This window comes from Halichoerus grypus, chromosome 12 (assembly GCF_964656455.1).
Source record: "Halichoerus grypus chromosome 12, mHalGry1.hap1.1, whole genome shotgun sequence".
Lineage (NCBI taxonomy): Eukaryota > Metazoa > Chordata > Mammalia > Carnivora > Phocidae > Halichoerus > Halichoerus grypus.
Genome location: NC_135723.1, coordinates 85,587,251 through 85,606,206, shown reverse-complemented (window position 1 = coordinate 85,606,206; position 18,956 = coordinate 85,587,251). Strand labels below are relative to the sequence as shown.

The following is an 18,956-nucleotide window of genomic DNA, read 5'->3' as shown; positions in this document are numbered from 1 at the left end:
TACACTTTGAAGAGTTATTGTTGAGAATTACAGGATGTCAATGGCCCAGCAAATAGGCCACCTGCTTACCATCACCCAGAGCAAAACTCAAGTTAGCTTATTATTACCAAACACTTCAAAATGTTTGAGCCTGAAGCAATTATTTCTAAGGACTCAAAGCACTTTGGGAACACATACCTACTCACACACTCCACACAAATGAAGCATAGCAACCACTTGGGAAACAGAATGACAACAAAATAAACAAACATTCTCACATAGAAGAATGGCAGAATAGGAAACTCGCTAGCCAAAAATCAAACTGGAAAGCTAGTAGTTTGGTGTCTCCAAAAACACAGAAAAATCTACTGGAACATTCACATAAAAATAGTCCTCGTTTGAATATCTCAGAATGCTTGTTTCATCAGTCTTTTCCAAAATTAAACAATTGGCCCTTCAGAATATATTTCAAAATTAAGAATTGCCCCTTCTACCTAAAGCAAAGACCGTTAAAGTTAGACATGATCTAGAAAAAGTATGCTGTTTAATTATGCACATTCTTCAAACCTCAAAGTAACAATATATCCACAGAGGGAAAAGATTTAAGATTTCAAACTGTTTCCAAGCACCCTCAAAGGCTTCATTTACATGAAAATAATTTTACAGAAACAATCACTATCATCTTCTGATTAAATCAAGTTCTCAAAATATCTTGCTGGGCAACAATTTAGCTCACTTTGAGTTACTGTAAGCGTGATGGGGGGCACTTACTTAAAAAACTATTTTGTAATATTAACTCTTTCCTATCCTGGGACAAAAAGACCTTAAGCATCTAATACTCTCATTTTGTATGAAAATAAATAAAAGGATAGAGAAATGACCAATACAAAATTCCTAATTAATTAGTGGCAGGACTAGAATGAGAGCCCAAGTCTTCTGTCCTTGTTTAGTGTTCCCTCTATACTATACTGCTTCGATTTCTTCGTGTTTTCCTTTGTACCAGATCTAACTTTCTCCTGGCTTAATGCAGTATCAAATTGTACTAATGGTGAGCGATCAAACCAATGTTAATTAATTCAAATCTGTTCATTTTATGAGACTTCTCCTCTTAACCCCATAACAGGTATCGTTGACCAAGACACACTATTTTTCAAATTCTATCCCTCAGACATACTCCAGAGGTTCTACAAACATTAAAAATATGTATTTAACTATTAAAACTAAAAAATTCAAAAGCATTATAGACCAAATGTCACCACAATGGATACCACCTTCCATAAAATCTTATCTTGTTTTTGTGCCACTTTTGGAGTAAAATGTCTCCCAACATCTCTATACCTGTATGAACTTTCCAAAGTGTGTCACTGACTGTAATTGTATGCTGTTCTTTTAAAACTTCAGTTCTACCAAAAAAAGAAGAAAAAATTCAGTTTTACCTATGTCTGTTCATTTAAAATTCAAAAATAAATTCACAACTAATAACATAATTAATAGTTGGACAAGGCTCAGGACTGTTTGGTTTTAACGCTCTCCTCAAAGATTAAGATACGTCATATGGCAAGTCACATTACAGATCACTGTAGTACAGAATTTAAATTTGAAGTGCTTTTCTGACTTTTTAAATTATTATATTCCATAGAATGTAAGCAGTTTAATGATCCAACTTTGAAAACAAGTTTATCACAGATAATCAACTTTCCTCATTCAACTTTTCAGACAATTCACACTTATGTATCCTATGCACTTAGAGCTCTCAGCCTTTCCTTTATCAAATTCAGAATGTTCATCAGCTGATAAACCAACAGTTCAAGCTATTGTGCCAGCCAACATGCCACATTCTAACATGCCTCATATGCCAGCCAACATTCATTTCCCAAGCTCTGCCATCTTTATAGTTCAGTGCCCATTTTTGTAATTTTTAAGATATTTATTGTGTTTCTCCTATTGTTTTATAAGAATGAATTGAAAATGAAAATACAAAAGCCTACTAGGAATATTAATTCCACTGAATAATAATGACCATCAGCAGGTGATCCAAAAGAATAAAACTTCAAATACTAAGTGGGCTTAATAGCTTAAACATAAATGAAACGCTGATAAAATAGTTAAAAGATCACAGCAAGTGCTAAAACATAGGTGTGCCAATTATGGATTTATTCACTCCCACCTTTAAATTCACCCTTTTTGCCTACTCTCTGAAAATAAAGTGGGCCCCTTTAAGTATTTTTCCTTTGCCAGCAGGCATGATGTTAAGCTTGGTCAGTAGAGGAGGCAGGAGAGTCATCTCAGGAAGTAAGGGGTGTTTTTGTTTCCTCATTCAAGTATGATTGCCCAGAAGTCTCCCAAAGCATAGAGAACTTCTCCAGCTCTTAGACCCTGCAGTACAAATGCTTCTCCCGCACCCTGCTCCTACAGCATATGTGGCTTCTCCAAAACCCAGCTCATGAGTGAGTTGAGTAACTTCTCTAGCACCAAGCTCCTACATCAGAAGGTATACTGCTTGTTGGGTATTTTTTGTCTTGACATTTAGCAGGCCTTTTCAAACTAATGACTTGAATCTTACTTCAGCTCAAATAAATTTCCTTTTTAAAAATTTCTTCCTTCTCTATTTTTTCTGACACCTTTCTATACCTACTATTAGGCAGAAGGTGCAGGGCTGCTATATATTGTTGCACTGGTTGTACTTTGCACGAGAAAGTCCCACTGAGGAGCAAAAGCTGAAATCCAGCCTGTGTCCTATTTACCAAATACTGCATCCTGGCCAAAAACATCATCTGCCCATTAAGCCATGTGACATGAAAATGAGAAAGTGGACCTTCTGAATCAAGGGTACCTTTCACGTCTCAACTTTTCACTAGTATTTTCCTTATCTTTTTCTTTTTGTTCTAGATTTCAGATCTTTTTTTATATGTATTTATGTAACTATAGAAAAAAATAGATGTACGTGTACATAAGCTACAGAAAAATTATCATTTTTGTGGGAGCTTCATAGTAAGTCTGGTATTTTGGACCCAGGCCCAAAAGAAGAGATTTTATGACCTGGAGGCATCAGGATTTTTAAAAGCTCACCAAATGTGCAAACAAGACAGAGCTCTACTGCTGTAAGTTAACAGTGCTCAAACATTTTCGCTCAAATACTCCCTAAAATAATAGTGAAAATCTATGCATATCCTCACCATTTCTAAATTGGCAAGCAAAATTTTTCATAGCTTATAATGAATGCATAAGTTGTAATTCTAATGTACCTAAATATTGTCATTTTTAATAAAACTGTTATATTTGTTTTCAAAAATACCAATGGAATAAAAATACCATCATCTATTTTTTAAAATGTATAGACTTTTCTTACATAGTCTAAAATTTGTATTATTCTGTTTTTCCTTAAACTTCCTCCACAGAATTTTAACTAATGTAATATTCTTTTATGCTTAGGGTCTTTATGACATCTGTGGAAAAAGAGGATGTAAATTAAAATTAAGCTTTTTTGGTTTTGAACATGAGAGTCTAAGTAATTTTAAAAATTTCTCCTGGATACTATTATCAATATTATAAGTACACTATTGACCAAAACAATATAAATATATTATAAAATTTGACAGATAATGATTAAATATCGAGTAAAATGGTATAAGAAATGATTCTTAAAGATACGGGCAGGACTTTTTTTTCTTAAAAATTACTTCATGTGTATATGGATAAGTATTACTGCTAGAATAAGATGGAATTGAGCATCAAGTCCGTACCTATTTTCAAATTTATAGGTATATGCATTAAAAACCTTGCTCACATAGGGGTGCCTGGGTAGCTCAGTCGGTTAAGCATCTGCCTCTGGCTCAGGTCATGATCCCAGGGTTCTGGGATCGAGCCCTGCATCAGGCTCCCTGCTCACTGGGGAGTCTGGCTCATGCTCTCTCACTCGCAATCTCTCGCTCTCAAATAAATAAAATCTTAAAAAAAAAAAAAAACCCACCTTGCTCACATAATTAAATACATGAGAACAGAAGGAATTTCTGTTAGTACTGTTACTTAATTTTTTGACCACCTTCTAAATTTTATGCCAAAAGTCACATAATGAGCTATCATTAAAAAATCACTTTTTGTGATCTACCAACAGACAAACTGATTAGGTCCTCTTTTTATTTTGTTTAAAAGAAAGAATTGAGAACCACCTATTTTTCAAGAGGATTCTTCTTTTTTTAGCCATTCATTTTGTCAACTTCAATATCAACTCTTAGAACTATCCCTTTGTTTGGCACCCTGGAGATTTTCACACTCCATAGGAATAGGTAAGAGGCATGCCTCCTTTGCAATCATGAAGTAGGAGGTAGGAAGGCCAGAAGCATTCAAAGTGCAAGCAAGCATCACCTGGAGTTCCCATCTAAAAATGTAGACTATGACTGTAGGTCTACCATAGGGTCTGAGATTCTGCATTTCTAACAAGCACCTGGTAATGACAATGCTGCTGGTGAATGGACCACACTTTTGAGTAGCAAATGTCCTAAACCACAGGCAAGTTCTCTAGTTCAATTTTTAGGAGTGAATACACAAGAATAGTAAGAGTTAGGAAATTGAATCCCTTAGAACTATTTTAGCCTGTGTACCTCTTGGAAAGTCTACATGTACTCTCAGGGATTGCCACAATTTGAATACTACTATTCAAATTAGCTACTAAAAATTAAAATCGTTGGGTCTTAAGAGTGTTAAAATTCTTAAATTATAAACCGTAGACTTTATTCATATCACTTTTCCATTTAAAATCTTTTGATGGCTCCTAACTTTCCAAAAAATAAATTCCAACTCACTAACATGGGATATACAATACTTTGTAACTTATGTTTATAATCAAACAAACAAGCCATACATACACACAACCTCTATTTTTTTCTTGTTTAAAAGTAATATTTATTTGCTAAAATGAAATAAAATTTAAAACTTTGGGTAACACTCAAAGAAAAAACATTAAAAAATAAAAAGCAACCCAATTACTACAATCCAGAGATAATCACTATTAAGACTGGCAAATGTTCTTGCAGTTTTCCCATATGCATAAGCATAAAACTTATTTGTGTGTGTGTGTATATGTGTGCACATGTGTATTTTTAAAGGTAAATCGGATCAAACCATTAATCAGAAGGTTTTTTTGCCCTGTGGTTTTTTTTAAATGTCATTATACCCGAAGCATTTTTTCTACAGCATTAAAAAATATTCTGAAACATATTTTACTGGCATCCTAAGAGCTCATAATAATTCAAAGACACCTCAAAAAACTGTTTTATTAAAGCCAGTACATCTCAGGGCAACACATCGCTATCGATATCATTAGATATTTGTTAGAGGATTAATTTGTAATCCATGCATTATATTTTAGATAAATATAAAAATAAGCACTGGCCTAAATGCCCTAGAAAGCAGGTTAGAGTACCATAAAAAATTCAACTATCTTAATATCCTTAAAAGAATGAAATAATATTCAAGAGTTTTGTTTTCATCACACTATATTTTTTTGCATAGTCTCCTAAATGCACCTATAATAAGTGTATGCTTCTGGGACGCCTGGGTGGCTCAGTTGGTTAAGCATCTGCCTTCAGCTCAGGTCATGATCCCAGAGTCCTGGTATGGAGTTCTGCATTGCATCTTGCATCGGGCTCCCTGCTCAGCAGGGAACCTGCTTCTCCCTCTGCCTGCCACTCCCCCTGCTTGTGCTCTATCTCTCTCTGACAAATAAATAAATAAAATCTTAAAAAAAAAATAGGTGTATGCTTATATCTCTTAATACACAGAATTATAAGGGAAGTACAAATAAATAAAGGAGAGTTCACTGACAAATATAGATAAAATAAATGTTAATTGTGAAGAGGGGAAGATGGCAAATGAATTTGGAACACTATTAGCAAAGCTGCCTTCAGTAAATAAACTCTGTAATACTGTGACTATGAAATAAATCTGAACAAAAATTAAAAAGGCTTAATGCATTAAAAACTGGTGGCTTTGGACAGAAATATGGGCAAGAACACCAGTGCACACACATATAATGTCTAAGGAAGAAGTACCTGACCAATGACCCGGCCTGTATAGCACAACTGTTGGAGAAAAGTCTACCTCCAAGCACTTTCCTCGTTCTGATACACTACAGTAACCAAACAAATGCCAAATGTTAACTCAATTTCCCAAATACAAGTTCTTGAATACCACAAGAGTAAGGATAAATTGCTGCATTCAAGACATTTGAAGGATAACAAAATAAATTATGTCTGTACACAAAGGCAGGCATAACTCATTTACCTCTTCTAAGATGTCTCTCCTCAAGCCCTGGCCACAGTAACAGCTCCATCCCCGGGATTTCACTTCTGATTTCTGTAACATTCACTGCTTTTATCACACATCTAAGCTTAGCTTTTGTTACCTTCAGTATGTATCTTTTAAACTACTGTATGTATAGGGGCGCCTGGGTGGCTCAATCAGGTCATGATCCCAGGGTCCTGGGATTGAGCCCCGCATCGGGCTCCCTGCTCCGCGGGAAGCCTGCTTCTCCCTCTCCCACTCCCCCTGCTTGTGTTCCCTCTCTCATTGTGTCTCTCTCTGTCAAATAAATAAATAAAATCTTAAAAAAAAAAACACAAAACTATTTTATGTATAGACAGTTCATCACCAGAGACTCTCTCATATCTTTGAATAGGTCTGGCTATTACCCAAGAGTTAATAGGCACCCAATAATTTGTTTATGGTAAAGACAGCCAAAAATGTGAAAAGTCATAATAGCAACTTGATACCACAATGTAGCAAAAAATATATTTAAAAAACCCAAAGTTTTTTCTTTTTTTCTTTTTTTTTTTTTTTTTTTTTTTTTTAAAGATTTTATTTATTTGCAAGAGAGAGAATGAGAGACAGAGAGCATGAGAGGGAGGAGGGTCAGAGGGAGAAGCAGACTCCCTGCTGAGCAGGGAGCCCGATGTGGGACTCGATCCCGGGACTCCAGGATCATGACCTGAGCCGAAGGCAGTCGCTTAACCAACTGAGCCACCCAGGCGCCCCCCGAAGTTTTTTCTTTAACTCATTACTTATAGTAGCATTTTCGGTGTAGAAAATGGAGATCACGACAGATGTCACAGCTTAAACCTTCAGAACTTCAGACCTAGATGTATGAATTTTCTAATCACCTGAAATTCCCTCTACGTTCTCTTTTAAAATCTATGCCTCCATTTGTTTAAAGGAAGATTTCATAAACAAGTTTCATAAGTATCTCCCACTCAATATTTCACATGTAAGCAAACTATATAAATTTCAGGAAAAAAAATACCAACCTTCAACTCACAGCCCTGCCACTAACTACTCAGCATGTAAGCATGTAGGTATGACAGGTAGGTATCTTAAGACACCAAGACATGGAGCCAATCCATAACATATTATGAACAATAATAAAGGAAGATAATCTATGGAAAAGAATAGAAAGCCCAGAATAAACCCACAATTATATGGTCAATTAATCTTCAACATAGAGGCAAGAAATGCAATGGAAAAAGGACAGTCCCTTCAACAAATGGTGTTGGGAAAACCAGACAGCTACATGCAAAAGAATGAAACAGGACCACTTTCTTACACCACACACAAAAATAAACTCAAAATGGATTAAAGACCTAAATGTGAAACCTGAAAACATAAAAATCCTAGAAGAGAGCACAGGCAGTAATTTCTCTGACATCGGCTGTAGCAACATTTTTCTAGGTATGTCTATTCTGCAGCAAGGGAAACAAAAGCAAAAATGAACTATTGGGACTACATCAAAATAAAAAGCTTCTGCACAGCAAAGAAAACAATCAACAAAACTAAAAGACAACTGACTGAATGTGAGAAGATATTTGCAAATGATATATCCCACAAAGGGTTAGCATCCAAAATATATAAAGAACTTACACAACTCAACACCCAATAAGTAATCTGATTAAATTGGGCAGAAGACATGAACACACATTTCTCTAAAGATATCCAGATGGTCAACAGACACATGAAAGATGCTCAACATCACTCATCATCAGGGAAATGCAAATCAAAACCACAATGAGATAAGACTTCACACCTGTTAGAATGGCTAAAATCAAAAACACAAGAAACAAGTGTTGGTGAAGATATGGAGAAAAAGGAACCCCTGTGCAATGTTGGTGGAAATGCAAACTGGTGTAGCCATTGTGGAAAACAGTAGGGAGGTTCCTCAAAAAATTAAAAGTAGAAATATCCTACAATCCAGTAATCACAGTACTGGATATTCACCCAAAGAATATGAAAACACTAATTCAAAGGGATACTTGCACCCCTATGTTTATTGTAGCGTTATTTACAATAGCCAAATTATGGAAGCAGCCCAAGTGCCCATCAATAGATGAATGGATAAAGAAGATGTGGTACATGTATGCAATGGAATACTATTCAGCCATAAAAAAGAATGAAATCTTGCCATTTGCAACAACATGGATGGATCTAGAGAGTATGATGCTAAGTGAAGTCAATCAAAGACAAATATCATATGATTTCACCCATATATGGAATTTAAGAAACAAAACTAATGAACAAAGGGGGAAAAAAGAGACAAACCAAAAAAACAGACTCTTAACTGTACAGAACAAACTGATGGTTACCAGAGGGGAGGTTGGTGGGGGGATGGGTGAAACAGGTGAAGGGGATTAAGAGTACAGTTATCTTGAGCTCTGAGTAATACATGGAATTGTTTAATCATTATACTGTATACCTGAAACGAATATAACACTGTATGTTAATTACACTGGAATCAAATTTTTAAAAATAAAACAAAAAAAAAATAAGGGAAGATAAAGGACTAGCTAAACTGTAACAGAAAGTCCTCAAGAGCAATAAACTTGGAAGTCAAGCAATTTGCTAATTCCAGATGGTCATTTTCCTTACAGAGATTCAATTCATATGCATTAATCAGTTCAATAACTACTTCAATAACAGGAAAAAAAGAATCAACCAACAGCTGGTAGTTCCTCAAACAGTTAAACATAGTTACCATATAACCCAGAAATTCCATTCTAAGGCATTTACCCAAGAGAAATAAAAACATACTACACAAAAACTTATAAACAAAGGTTTATGGCATTATTCATAATAGGTAAAAAGTGAACACAATCCAAATGTCCATCTACTAATGATTTTAGGGTAAACAAAATGTGGTATATAAATAGAATAGAATATTATCAACCATAAAAAGAATGTAGTACTGATACATGCTACAAAATGGATGAGCCTTGAAAACAGTATGCTAAGTAAAGAAGCCAATCACAAAAGACTATATATGATTTCGTTTATATGAAACGCCTAGAATAGGCAAATCTATAGAGACAGAAATTAGATTAGTGCCTAGAAATGGCAGAGTAAGCAAATAATGGCTAAAGGGTATAGTTTTCTTTTTGAGACTATAGAAATGTTCTAAAGTTGAATGCAGTAATGGTCATTAACTATCTGTAAACATAGTAAAAACCATTAAATTATATACTTTTTTTTTTTTAAAGATTTTATTTGTCAAAGAGAGAGAGAACAAGCAGCGGAAGCAGCAGGCAGAGGGAGAAGTAGCAGGCAGAGGGAGAAGCAGCAGGCAGAGGGAGAAGCAGGCTCCCCACTGAGCAAGGAGCCTAATGCAGCACTCAATCCCAGGAGCCTGGGATCATGACCTGAGCCGAAGGCAGACGCTTAACCGACTTAAGCCACCCAGGCGTCCCTAAATTATACACTTTAAATAGTCAAACTGTATGGTACCTGAACTACCAACCCAAAAACACACTGGTATATAAAACAAGTCAACTAACAAATACTTATATTCAAGGAATTTAAGGAAATGACCCCATCCTAAAACTAATCAAAATATTGGTAATATACTCTAAAGCTATTAAAAACTATTAGGTTGGGCACCGGGGTGGCTCATTTGGTTAAGCGTCTGCCTTCGGCTCAGGTCATGATCTCAGGGTCCTGGGATCGAGCCCCGAGTGGGGCTCCATGCTCAGCAGGGAACCTGCTTCTCCCTCTCCCTCCTGCTCCCCCTGCTTCTGCTCTCTCTCTCTCAAATAAATAAATAAAATCTTTATAAATAAACACATACATACATACTATTAGACAAATCAAATTCTGTAATAAACTCAGCTTTAAAGTTCTCAAGGTCTCATTAGAAATACTGACTATAAGAGTTATAAATAACAGGGCGCCGGGGTGGCTCAGTAGGTTAAGTGTTTGCCTTCGGCTCAGGTCATGATCCCAGGGTCCTGAGATGGAGTCTCGCATTGGGCTCCTTGCTCAACGGGGAACCTGTTTCTCTCTCTGCCTGCTACTCCCCTTGCTTGTGCTCTCACCCTCTCTCCTGCTCGCTCGCTCTCTGACAAATAAATAAATTTTAAAACTCTTTAAAAAAGAAATCATAGAAATAAAGGTATAGTTATAAACTGTATAAAGTGATATTTGAGAAAGGTACACATTTGTATAAAAGCATTTAATTACCGGGACAGAAGAAGGAGTGCCAGACTTACTGGGGGGGAACGGAGGTAAGACAGGTGACATTTTAGCTGACAGCTGCAGAGTAAGTAGGAGTTAGGTTTTATGGCTCTTCTGATCACACTACTTAAATCAAAAGGGAAAAGGGGAGAAAGGGGATAGTGAGAGGAAAGGGGAAGGGGACGTTACCCAAGGATGCCTGAAATAAGTTAGCATTTCTATTCATACAAAACAACATGCCTTAACAACAAATATATAGGTGATGACAATAAATAACACTCATATTAAAGTAACACAAGGATATTTTAAAAGTATTAAATACTAACAATATTTACAAACCAAAAAATTTACATTAGACCTAGTATCTTCTCTCTAAACAATGTCTTCACATAAATACAACATTCCCATGAACTTTTTTAAAAGATTTTATTTATTTATTTGACACAGAGAGAGCACGCGCAAGCAGGTGGAGCAGCAGAGGCAGAGGGAGAAACAGACTCTCCACTAAGCAGGGAGCCCAAAGCAGGGCTTGATCCCAGGACCCAGGATCATGATCTGAGCTAAAGGCAGACCCTTAACTGACTGAGCCACCCAGGCGCCACCCCCCACGAAAGTTTTAATAAAAAGGTAGATAATATGGGCGCCTGGGTGGCTCAGTTGGTTAAGCGACTGCCTTCGGCTCAGGTCATGATCCTGGAGTCCCGGGATCGAGTCCCACATCAGGCTCCCTGCTCAGCAGGGAGTCTGCTTCTCCCTCTGACCCTCCTCCTTCTCATGCTGTCTCTCATTCTCTCTCTCTTGCAAATAAATAAAATCTTAAATAAATAAATAAATAAATAAATAAATAAATAAAAAGGTAGATAATATAAAAAGCACATTAGAGAAAGGGAAATTACTATACACTTATGACAAAGATTAAATTCTCAATTTCTGGACTTCATAAACAATTAAGTCTCAAAAGAGACTTCCAAATCAGCAACAAAACCAAGAATAATATCTCATTTTAACTCTTAGTCAATAAATATTTAAATAATTGCTAACAAATATTATTATTTACATTTCATAATTTTTCCCATCAGGGATTAGGAATAAGCAGTTAAGATGTCAAAAGGCAAAATGAAGGAAAATACTCGGCAAAAAAATCTTGAGCTCAAAGGTTAGATTAATACATTAATATAATCATGAGAAATTCATAAGCCTACCAGATACAACAATCTAATCCATAAGAACTACACACAATAATTTCTGCTTCTGGATGTGACATAATAGCCCAGAGCAGGTCAACATTCCCTCTTAAAACTAGAAAAGCTGTATAAAATAGAAAAAAACAAAAGTTCTTAAGGTATCAGACACTTTCTGAGGCAGCTAGGACTTGAGATCCCAAAGAAGTCATTAAAGGGAGCCCCACATTCTACACAGGACATTCCAGCTATTTCTTTAATGGCACAGGGAAAGGGGCTGGGAAAGAACAGTCACTAAAAGGCAGAAAAGTCAGCAGAACTTTTGGCGATTTTCATGTGGCCAGGACAAAACTTGGTAGCTGGGTCTTGCCATGATACCCAGGACTTAAGGGGTGAAGATCCCACAGTGAAGGGAGGCACACAAGAACAAACATGACACTGTGTACTGATGTTCCCCTTAAGGCATCTGTCAAGTCTTAAACTACACAGAGCAGAGGCTAAAAAGTCTGCAGAGAGGAGCTTTCAGGACTCCCATGCTGCTGGAGAGACAAAGCAGAAGGCCGGGAAACAGCCAGTCTCTCAGCCGGGTTCCCTGTAGAGCTGGCAAAAAGGCGGGGCAAACCCCAGGCTCACAAAACCGAAAACCCAGCTTCAAGTCAGTGCAGTCCTGACTGAAGGTCTATTCCATCTGCCTGCCAGAAGATAGGTGAATCTTCTTGAGAGAAAGAGATCATTAGGGACCGAACTGTAATTTGTACTTGTATCTAAAATTCTGTATATAATGTCTGGCATTTAACCAAAAATTACCCCCCCAAGATGGTGGTGGTAGTAAGAGTAGTAGTAGTCATAACAATTATCATTATATAACATATAACTATATATAATTATATACAATAATTATTATATTACCAGACACACCAAGATACTTAACAAAAAAGGAAAAAAGGCAACAGAAATAGATCTACAGGTGATCCAGATATTAGTTTTCAGACACAGACTTTAAAGTTACTTGACTGATATGGTCAAGAAAATGAATGACAGGGGCGCCTGGGTGGCTCAGTCGTTAAGCTCTGCCTTCAGCTCAGGTCATGATCCCAGGGTCCTGGGATCGAGTCCCACATCAGGCTCCCTGTTCAGCGAGAAGCCTGCTTCTCCCTCTCCCACTTCCCCCAGCTTGTGTTCCCTCTCTCACTGTGTCTCTCTCTGTCAAATAAATAAATAAAATCTTTAAAAAAAAAAAAAAAGAAAATGAATGACAGAGGCATCTGTGTGGCTCAGTGGGTTAAGCGACCGACTCTTGATTTTAGCTCAGGTCATGGTCTCAGGGATGTGTGATGGGAGGACCGCCTCGGGATGGGGTCTGCTTGCGATTCTCTCCCTCTGCCCGTACCCACCCCTGCTTGCATGCATGCTCTCTCTAAAAATAAATAATCTTAAATAAAAAAAGAAAAAGAAAAAGAAAATGAGTGACAATATGGATATTTTCACCAAAAAAATTAGAATCTATTTTAAAAGAGAAAATCAAATAAAATTTCTAGCACTAAAAAATGCTATAGCTGAAATCAAGAGAAAAAAAATAGGTGGGGTTAAAAGCAAATTGGACATGGCTGAATAGAGAATTGGTAAACTGGAACACAAATAAGTAAAACCTATTCAGGATGGAATAAGGAGAGAAAAAAAATGATAGAAAAGACAGGGAAAAGCATAAAGGACATGGGGGTATGACAAAAGGTATAATATAGATTAAATTGGAGTCACAGAGGAAAGGAAAAAAAGAATGGGTCAGAAACAATGTTTGAAGAATATCAAAATTTTTTTCAGAACTGATGAGAGAGTCATGCTACAGATTCATGAGGGGTCAAAAACCATAGAATAAATACAAAGAAAGTCATTCTTAGGTGATAATATCTACATCTCGAAAACGAAAATCTAGAAATCCCTCATATTTCCAAAGATGATTTTTGAAAAACTGAAATACAGCAGTCAGGTCGCCACAAACAGCTGATATGTATCTTATCTACATGTAAAACATCACAAAGTCCCTGTATCAGGCTCCAAATCATTTATTCAAAACCTACTATATTTACTTAGAAGTTAATGCAAATGATAGAGCCATCTGCCTATCTGGAAAAAAAATAACAGAATATAAACCTCCTGAATTCGATCAAAGATAAAAACTATTTCTACATAAAAGGAAACTGATGATGCTCAGAGAAGAATCATAACTTGCTAAGAGTCACACAAAGATCCAATTCTAGGAGTCAGCTCTGCAGACTGAATCAGTAGGCCTCCATCGACTTCATATTCCTTTCCTCTATCCTGGGTATCTTTATTTTTCTAAAGTTCTAAGATTATCAGACTGAAAATATCGGAACTTTCAGTGGCCAGTAAAGTTCCTAAGCCATGCCAGTGTCTAATTTCAGTTTAGGGAAAGAGGAGGAAAGGAGAGTAAGGAAGAGCATGACAGTCCCCAGTCTCCAGGGAGTGGAATACCTACAAACTAGTGATTCAAATTCATGGGTTTGCAGGAGTCTATGGGATTGTAACAAATTCTCAAATTCATGTGCACAATGATTTTGTCTATAGACCAAATAAATAATAAACCTCACAAGTGTGTTCTATTTTTCAAATGTATGTGAGTAATAAAATAAAAATTCATTTAAAAACCAAAATAAGGGGAGAGGGAGGAAGGAAAAGGAATTATTAGGAGCAGTGTCACTTTTGAATTATATAAGCATTATTCAGACATCTCTAAGGACCTATCTCACCAAAACCCCATTTTTAATCCCAAATTGCTAAGGATAATGCCAAAATAAACCCAGGTAGACAGAAAGTTTCCTACAGATGGATACTTTATTTTTTTTAAAAGATTTTATTTATTTATTTGACAGAGAGAGACACAGCGAGAGAGGGAACACAAGCAGGGGGAGTGGAGAGGGAGAAGCAGGCTTCCTGCTGAGCAGGGAGCCCAATGCAGGGCTCATCCCAGGACTCTGGGATCATGACCCGAGCTGAAGGCAGACGCTTAACGACTGAGCCACCCAGGCGCCCCCAGATGGATACTTTAAATACAACAATTGAACATCAAGGAACTCATCATAAATAAGTTCAAAATTTGTTTCGCTAAGGCAAACAGTCTCACTCAAAATGGCCAAAGAACAACAAAAACAAACAACAACAAAACAAAGCCAGAAAGCCTAAATGTCCAGTAATAGGAGACCAATTAAATAAAATGCCATAAAATTATTACCTAGATTATAATGCACCATTAACGAATGATATAGAGGAATATTTAATAACATGAGGAAATATTTATTATATAATGAGGAAAAAGAATACATAACAGCAAACAGAGGACAAAATCAAAATGAAAAATATAGTTACAACAAAACATCTGGAATGATATATATCAAAGGGTGATTGGTTATCTTTGGATGGTGGTATTAAGGATAATTTATATTTTGTTCCGGTCTATATTTTGCAAATATTCCACAGTAAACTTAGAAGGCTTTTTTGCAAGCAGAAAAAATATGTATTCATTTTTAAATGTTAAATTTTAAAATAGTTGAAATAGGTTCATCTCTAATCCTAGTTGTCAAATCATATCACTTTAACTTGAACTATGTATGTATACAAGGTACAATTTTAATGGTTTGATTTTAAGTAATAAAGAAGACTAACAGAAAAAAAGGTAAACACACTTAAAATGTATCAAATTTTACAATCTAAAATATTTAAGTCTTTCAGTTACATGTAAACTAGAATCATTCCATATTAGTGAAATTACCTAATGTGTACAAAACTTTCAAAGGTCCTCCCAGTTTTCATACTAATACATTAAAACCTTAATGTCAAGACAAAAAAATCTAAATATTGCTCCTTCTCTAAACTTATAGCACTTCTTATTTGTACTCACAATTAGGCACATACTATAGACATGCAAAATATTGAAGAAGCTTTGGTAACAGAAGTCAGAAGGCCCAAGATGAGAATACTATCTCCTACCCTTTCAACTCTTGGACCTGGGCAAATTAATTTCTTTCTCTGAACTTCAGTTCAGAGAGAGAGTAAGACAGAGTAGTATTTATTGTAAAGTGTTTGTGAAGACTAAATCAAAAAACACATGCTAAGTGCTAAGCGTAGTGCCCAAAGAACAGAAGGTACTTAATAAATGGTAGTTGTTACTAGAAGCACATGGCAATAGCTTTTAAGTCACTGAACTTGTCAAGCCGTTTAAAAACTATATGACAAGTTACTTAACCTGTACAGACCTCAGTTTCCTCACCTGCAAAAAACAAAAAACAAACGAAAAAACCTCATCTTGCTGGTTTGTTCTAAGGATTAAGTAAAACTATATAGAAAAATCATTTTGCATGTAATAGGTGCTCAGTAAAGTGTAGTCGGTATCACTATTAGTTAGCTACATCAAGAAGCATTTAAGTATAGAGAATATAAAATATTTTTACATATAAACTCCCATGTAATTTTAACAATTAATCATCATTTAAATATATTTCCCTGGGATGCCTGGGTGGCTCAGGTCATGATCCCAGGGTCCTAGGATAGAGTCTCCCATCGGGCTCCTTGCTCAGCAGGAAGTCTGCTTCTCCCTCTGCCTGCCGCTCCCCCTGCTTGTGCTCTCTCTCTGACAAATAAACAAATAAAATCTTTCTTAAAAAATGTATTTCTCGGGCGCCTGGGTGGCTCAGATGGTTAAGCGTCTGCCTTCGGCTCAGGTCATGATCTCAGGGTCCTGGGATCGAGTCCCGCATCGGGCTCCCTGCTCCTTGGGAGCCTGCTTCTCCCTCTGCTTCTCTCTCTCTGTCTCTAATGAATAAATAAATAAAATCTTTAAAAAAAAAAAAAAAAAATGGGGCGCCTGGGTGGCTCAGTTGGTTAAGCGACTGCCTTCGGCTCAGGTCATGATCCTGGAGTCCCTGGATCGAGTCCCGCATCGGGCTCCCTGCTCGGCAGGGAGCCTGCTTCTCCCTCTGACCCTCCCCCTTCTCGTGTGCTCTCTCTCTCATTCTCTCTGTCTCAAATAAATAAATAAAATCTTTAAAAAAAAAAAAAAAAAATGTATTTCTCGGGGCGCCTGGGTGGCTCAGTCATTAGGTGTCTGCCTTCAGCTCAGGTCATGATCCCAGGGTCCTCGGATGGAGCTCCGCATCAGGCTCCCTGCTCAGCAGGAAGCCTACTTCTCCCTCTCCCATTCCCCCTGCTTGTGTTCCCTCTTTTTGCTGTGTCTCTGTCAAATAAATAAATAAAATCTTAAAAAAAAAAAAGTATTTCTCTTAATTCCCAAATTGAGTATAAATTTCAGAAAAATGTAAAATACGGCAAACTTTTTAAGCACACTGCAAAACAAAAGACCACTTTATTAGCTTCAAAATAAAAATGTGCTATCTATAACTAGATCTGCTTTAATATTTTTAAGGTCCAAATAAATCTAAAAGGATGAGAAGGAAAAAATGGTTTTTTTCTGCCTTTGGGAGAAGGAAAAAAAATTCTCGTCCTTAGGAAAATAGATATCTGAATTGTTCCACTTTTTTCATGACTTCACATGTTTTTACACAACTAAAATTTAAGTGCCTTTAATATGAGAACTCTTTCCAGTCTCTGAATTCCTGAATCTACCTTTGTGCAGAAGCAGAACAGCACTTTTAAGACTATGGAATGTGAAGCGAGACTGCCTAGGTTCAAATCCTGACTTCATCTAGCTGCGTAACCTGAGGCAAGTTTTAATCTCTCCATGCCCAGTTCCTCATTTGGAAAACAGAAATTCTTCAAACAATTGTGAGAATTAAATGAGTTAATACACTTAAAGTGTTCATAAAAGAGCCTACCATATGGAAGGCACATTATAAGTGTTTCCCATTGTTATTATTGCTTTCTTATTCACCCCTAAAAATGCCTAGATCTGTGACTCTTGAAATCAATAAATACTTGCTACCCAGGAGACAATTCCAACAAATGGCTTTACTTAAAATTAGTACTTAGGAAGTACCTAACATGACTGTCACAGCAGTAAAGATACAGCAACTGCCATTAAAGAGGATTTTAGGGCAAAAGCAAGGAAAGTCAATTCCCTTTCTTACACTTCCTATTATATAAAGCTGTAACATCCTTACTTGCTAATAGAAGTTCAGTACCAAAAGAGTTTTACAATTTAGGCATGGCACACACTAATCCAGCACACACAAAATTCTCAAACTCCATAATACTCAATTATATTCCTTCAAAGAAAAAAGTTCCAATTACTCTTCTATTTTAATATCTTAGTACTTTAAAATAAAAACTATTCTGCATAAAACAACAGAATACCATAAGGATTAAATAAGACACTGTAAATAAAAGTGTTTGAGAGTTAAATATGCATTAGATACTAATTTATGAACATATACGAGAGAATTACAATAGATTTCTCCAAACTCAAACAACTGCCTTCCAACCAAAACTAGTACTCTGTCCACTTCAAATCTTGGGTCAGATAATAAGACATAAGTCAGAGTAAAGTTACCATCCCACTAAATCACTTCCTGCTTGAAACGCACTCTTCCCTTTTTATTAGTAACTGAGATGGGACTTCTAATATCCAAGTCCTGCCCTTAGACCGAAGTTTAAGGAGTGAAATCCTGAAAGGAGCCCAACTTAAGACCAGCAAAATTTCTATTAGAAAACTTCTTTGAAGTTATTAGATCAAAGGATGCCACCCCAATTCCCTACTGTCTGTGATCCTAACCTGGGTATAGAAAAATGCTAATTGTCTCCAGATTCAAGAACTTGTTAGCCTCAAAAATCAGAAGTACCTGGGCCACATTTCAACTAAAGCTGAGGGCTAGAATGTTCACCTGGCTCACTCTCAAATGAAAAGTTGTAGTCCAACATCAATCAGGAACACAGCCATGCAGTAGCCATCAATAGGCCACACAGGCCAGATCTGACCACAAGTCACTTGGCACCCTTCACTGAAGCAAACCCTACTGAAGGCCTGACTGCCAACCCTTGACCTGGTGAATAGGACAATGGGCTAGCAGTCAAGAGAGCTATAGATTCTTCTAGTCACAGATCCATTTTGAGATTCTTGACTGATTTAACTGAAGAAATCAAATTTGAGAAAAGGTAAAGAATTTTTGAAATACAGATGAAAAATTTTGAGTATGCTTCACAGATCTAGTTACTTCATTTGTTCAGTAACATAAAAAGATATATTATTTGCAACTTGTTTTGTTCATAAAATCATTCCTGGCCTTGTGAAATGATGGGGGTGGGGAACAACTAGCACTTTTCTTCAGGGTCTGCATA

The 18,956-nt window shown here is 36.5% G+C and overlaps 1 protein-coding gene across 5 annotated transcripts in view; it reads right to left on the bottom strand.

Moving 5' to 3' along the window:
- Positions 1 to 18,956, bottom strand: part of MKLN1 (muskelin 1) — a 312,186-nt gene that overhangs the window by 140,737 nt on the left and 152,493 nt on the right. The window lies entirely within an intron of this gene.